Source organism: Hyperolius riggenbachi, chromosome 4 (genome assembly GCF_040937935.1).
Source record: "Hyperolius riggenbachi isolate aHypRig1 chromosome 4, aHypRig1.pri, whole genome shotgun sequence".
Taxonomy (NCBI): domain Eukaryota; kingdom Metazoa; phylum Chordata; class Amphibia; order Anura; family Hyperoliidae; genus Hyperolius; species Hyperolius riggenbachi.
In genome coordinates, this window is record NC_090649.1 from 294,452,288 (window position 1) to 294,458,214 (window position 5,927).

A 5,927-nucleotide genomic window follows, 5' to 3' on the forward strand; every position below is an offset into this window, starting at 1 on the left:
GGTTCCCGCACAGAACAGAGAGGCAAGGATGCTAATAAACATGTAGGAAAAGAAGTGGAAGATTTGTGCATTGTCATCCAAAGAATCGGAGTGAAAGGGGACGATGGACTAACAAGGGTGACATTTGGGCGTCTGTTTGAAGCCTATGTAACCATTTCTAATAAACTTGTGGGCGTTTTGCTGAGGGGCAGGAAGCATGGACTGCTGCAGTTTGAGGGAGAGATGCTATGGCAAGGAAGAGACGACCAGGTGCTCATCACTTTGCTTGAATAAACCATGCTGGTCAGCTTGTGACCATTCATTATGACTAATGCTGCATACACACTTGAGATAAAAGTCTTTGGAAAAGGCAAGATCAAAGACCAATTTTACCCCATTCCATGTAGTATGAGAGCCATACCTACACCAGTCTATTCTATGGAGCTGCACTCCCCATCAGATAAAATCTTTGCAAGATGCTGCACACAAAGATGCTGTACACATTCAAAAGATCATTATCTGCAAAAGATCTCTTCCTGCAATAGATCCATTCCTGCAAAATGCATTTATAGTCTATGAGATCTGCAGATCCTCATACACACCTGGTTTAACAGACTTCATCTGCATATCTGGCAATCATCTGCAGATCTGAAAATCCATCCTGGTGGATCTGATCTGCAGATGATTGCCTGGTAAACAAGGTGTGTATGATGATCTGCAGATCTCATAGACTATGAATGCATTTTGCAGGAATGGATCTATTGCAGGAAGAGATCTTTTGCAGATAATGATCTTTTGAATGTGTACAGCATCTTTGTGTGCAGCATCTTGCAAAGATTTTATCTGATGGGAAGTGCAGCTCCATAGAATAGACTGTGTTGGTATGGCTCTCATACTACATGGAATGGGGTAAAATTAGTTTGTGATCTTGCCTTTTCCAAAGACTTTTATCTCAAGTGTGTATGCAGCATAAGTAGAGTAAAGCAGCGTACACACGCCGGACTTTAGGCAACGACGGGTCCGTCGTTGCCTCCCGCAGGGTGGGCGTGCCAGCGACAGTCCGACGTGTGTACGCTCTGTCGTCAGACTGATACGGCTGTTTCTGAGCGATCCGCCCGGCGGATCGCTCAGAAACAGCCGTATCAGTCTGACGACAGCGTACACACGCCGGACTGTCGCTGGCACGCCCACCCAGCGGGAGGCAACAACGGACCCGTCGTTGCCTAAAGTCCGGCGTGTGTACGGACCTTAAGGCTCATATTCTTGGACTATAAAGATTTATTGCTGAATTAGAAACAATGGACACTTTTGTTAATTGATTAAAAAAAATTCCACAAAAACTGGCACAGATTAAATTGTGGGTTGTTCAGTTAATACTTCAGCATCGGTGCTCTGAAGAAGAATCCTGATGCAAATACATACAGTACAGTCTTTGAGCCAGCAGTGCTTTAATAAAAAATAAATTAAAAAAAAGGTTTTCTTTACTCGAATGTTTCCAAAGATAAAGGTTCCATCAGTACCGTCAAAGTAACAAGCATTTTCATGTACAAAACAATCAAGGTGTTTTTGGCACAGTGCGGTCTAGTCCAGTGCTGGGCAAACTATGGCCCGCGGCTGCTATGAAGCTGGGTTGGTGATAGAGAGTGGAATTCCACCCCCTCTCCCTCCCATCATTCTTAAAAAAATATATGCAGTGCATGTACAAAAGAAGCAACTTACGGTACCCAATCAGGCTCTCCATGGCAACGGCAGTGTCATGTGACCTGCTGTCAGTACATGCAAACATGTCACATGATGCCACCATTATCATAGAGATCGCCGCTGGAAAGTGCGATTGAGTGAGTTATTAACAAATCTTTTGGGCTCATTTTCCAAAGGGAGGGAGGAAGCTGGACAAGCTGCGAGCCGCCAGTTTTTTAATTCTTTTTGCCCATACAGCCATATCAATCCCTGCCATGTACTGATGAAGACCAAAGGTACGAAACAGGCTGTCTACATGTGGGGTTGATGTGGCTGTGTAAAATTTAGAGCTATAGGCTTGCTATACACCAGCGGTTCTGTATGCTTGTCTGGCTTACAGGGGCAAAATGAGATAATTTGCATATTCAGTATTGGTGCATTGTGGGTAACCACAAATGTTCACTATGGCCTAGTGCACACCAAAAACCGCTAGCAGATCCGCAAAATGCTAGCAGATTTTGAAACGCTTTTTCTTATTTTTCTGCAGCGTTTCAGCTAGCGTTTTGCGGTTTTGGTATAGTAGATTTCATGTATTGTTACAGTAAAGCTGTTACTGAACAGCTACTGTAACAAAAAACGCCTGCAAAACCGCTCAGAAGTGCCGTTTTTCAGAGCGGTTTGCGGTTTTCCTATACTTAACATTGAGGCAGAAACGCATCCGCAATCCAAAATCTGCAGCAGCCCGGGAGTAAGCGTTTCTGCAAAACGCCTCCCGCTCTGGTGTGCACCAGCCCATTGAAATACATTACCCTAGCGGATCCGCACCCGCAAGCGGATCGCAAACCGCAGCCGAACCGCTCTGGTGTGCACTAGGCCTTAAAGCTGAATTATTGCAAGTTTCCTTCTGTTTTAAGAAGGCAAATCACACCAAGCTAAGATAACCTTAAATTAAATGAGATAGACTTGAGCCTTAGTTATACAAGACTATGAAAATTCTCACATAAGCTGTGGGTATATTTTTTAATTCAGGAAGGGGAAAAAGTAACACATTTATCACCATATGGTTCAAAAAAAGTCTACAGCTATTTATTTTTACTACACAGCACATAGAGCTCACAACATTACCCTTTAAAGTGGACCTGACCTCTTGCACAGGATAGAAGGAAAACATAGAGAAATGCACCCTGTATGTATATAGAGATTTTAGCCTGTCTAATCCCCCCCCCCCCCAATCTATGACTAATTACAAGTGTAACTTGATCTCTCAACTGTGTCAGCTCAGGAATTCGACAGTCCATGGCAGAGCAGCTTATTTGTAAACAAAGGATGTTACCCCTATGTCTTCTTCCATGAAAGCAGAAAGTTGTACACTCTGCAGATTTATTGCAGGACTTCTATCAGCTGTATTAAATACGTTTTTCTTTAAAGGTTATTATGCTACTGCTTATCTTTTAGAGCAGAGAGGAAGTTCTGCATTCAGGTCCACTTTAACTGCACATACATTAATTTCAAGTAATACAAGAAAAGAAAAAGTGAATGAATTAAAGGGTATTTTTATTGGATACTGCAATCACATGGAATACAGAACCGCTGTAAGCAGGAAGGATAACAGTGAATTTTATTTTGCAGAGAAGATGAAAAGGTTTAGTAGGTATAAAACGACTTCATGAGAAACATGGTGGACATACTGACATGTAGACGTTTGTGCAGCTGCAGAGCTGAAGCCTGAAGGTGGCTGTGCTAGTCTGGGCTACACATTAAATTATGTATATCATACTTAGGAGGTGATTCCAGGAAACCTTGCAATAATATGCACAAGGCATGATTTAGGCCTAGTGCACACCGGAGCGTTTCCGCTGCTGTTTGCGATCTGCTTGCGGGTGCGGATCTGCTAGGGTAATGTATTTCAATGGGCTGGTGCACACCAGAGAGGGAGGCGTTTTGCAGAAACGCATACTCCCGGGCTGCTGCAGATTTTGGATTGCGGATGCGTTTCTGCCTCAATGTTAAGTATAGGAAAACCGCAAACCGCTCTGAAAAACGGCACTTCAGAGCAATTTGCCAGGCGGTTTTTGTTACAGTAGCTGTTCAGTAACAGCTTTACTGTAACAATACATGAAATCTACTATACCAAAACCACTACACAAAACCGCAAAATGCTAGCTGAAACGCTGCAGAAAAATAAGAAAAAGCGTTTCAAAATCTGCTAGCATTTTGCGGATCTGCTAGCGGGTTTTGGTGTGCACCAGGCCTTACTGAAGGAGAAGCTCAGTGAATGGCAGAAGACTGATGTTCACTTCAGGCGCTTCATGATTTGCAGTGCATTTCAAATAAGAAAAGTCAGAGCTCAATATGCCATACAGGGCAGTCCCCGAAGCAATACTGCCATGGCAGGGTGGAGCCAAAATTTATCCAGCTTGCAAATTGGCTTATTCAGGAAGGAGAAAGTAGACCTATTAAATTGCTGTATTGTTAAAGTGTACCTGAAGCGAACTTCGAGTATGAAAAGACATACCCAAAAAAAAACAAAACTGGATCCTAAAGAGGCTTTCCACAGCATCCTCCGGTTCCCCGCCGCCGTGGACAGATCCTTTGAAAATGACCGACAAGTGCTTGTCAGTAATAACATCAGGGCTGCGCTCTTCTTCATACACAAGTGCAGCCTTACTGCGCCCATGCGAATACGGCCATGCCTAAACAATAAACCAGAGGCCTGCAGGAGGGTCCCAGGTAGCGGTGGAGGATCAGAGGACAGCGTGGGAAGCCTGCAGGAGGATCTAGAGGCGTCTCTCTCCTTAGGTAAGTATTTACTTTTTTATTTTTTATTTTACACCTTGGGTTCTCTTTAACATGCTGCTAGAAGCTGTGATTTGTTCTTTTTTATTGACTCTGTATTGCTAAAGAAAACTGCACAATCAAATACAAAAGCATGAAGAAAGACATTTTGCCATGTAATCACTCATGCTGAAATGAAAAAGTCAAGGGAAAATGGAGTTGTAAGAAAAAAAGATCAATGTTTTTAATTTGGCCTTATACAGTATTGAAAGGGTCAATGGCAAACATTGAGAAAACAAGAACAAAACAAAACTATAATCCAAAGTTTCCAAAAAACAAGTTTGTAACCCATATGCAAGAGTTAAGGCTGAGCTATACTGTGAACACGATTTTTAAAAAATCGTGTTCACATCGATTGTTTTCGTGATTTGAATTCAAGCTCTCTTTACCCTTATCAGTTTTAGGCAACAAAGTAACTGAACATTGAATAAGCAATACAGAGCAGTGCTGAAATAGTCAGCACTAGCCCTGTGATGTATTCTTTAATTTTAAGTTTGAATGGTCTTTATAAGAGGTAAAGCAGAAAACATAAGTGATCCAGAAAATCTGCAAGGGATTTTTTAAAAATGGTTAGCAAACTTTATACACTTCGCTCGACCAATATGAACTGAGAACCCTCCCAAAACAGAACTATTGTTTTCCTGGCATTTTAAATAGCATTTCTAAAGAGTTTTCCTTGAAGGCGGCTATGTGTTCCCCCTAGTCAGAGAGCAGCTCTCACCGCTGAACATCTACCTTCCTTGCAACTACAGCTACTTCGTGAATGGATCCTCAGGCACTTGACTTTATAAAATGGAAATTCTTTGGAAAAGCTGCATCAAATTATAATATTAATAATAATAAAAAAAACATATAGTTTCAACTTCACTATTTGCTGATGTGACCCAGGTAAGGATTGCTAACTTCTGCCATCAAACAACAAATAATAATAATAAAAAAAAAATGAAATCCAGGTTTGTACATCACTTTTAGCATTCAGTAAATTAATTTAGGTCTTTAACATTGCTGATGTTAAAGCTGCATACATATGCTAGCTTTTCAAAGCCAGAAACAAACAGGGACAACCAGGGACAAATGAACATCAGTATAATAGCAAAACAACAAATGTCTCCTCTTTCCATACAACAGAACAGGCTGTAGGGAAGAGGCAGTGCCTGTCCTGCAGTCATTTTCACTTCCTCACCCAAAGCAATCATGTAACAAGTTTCAGGAGATAACTATTGTGTGTACAGGCCGAGGGTATATTATAAATTAGTACTGTACATCCTGATTTATCAGAAATGGTTACATATACAGGATTCTATAACAAAACTAATATACAGAATAGACATATGCTCTATAAAATAAATAACATACAATAGACCTCAGATCTGAAAACATACATTCTACTTCTTGCATGGCTCTACAGTAAAAGGAATACTAGGAACATGGAG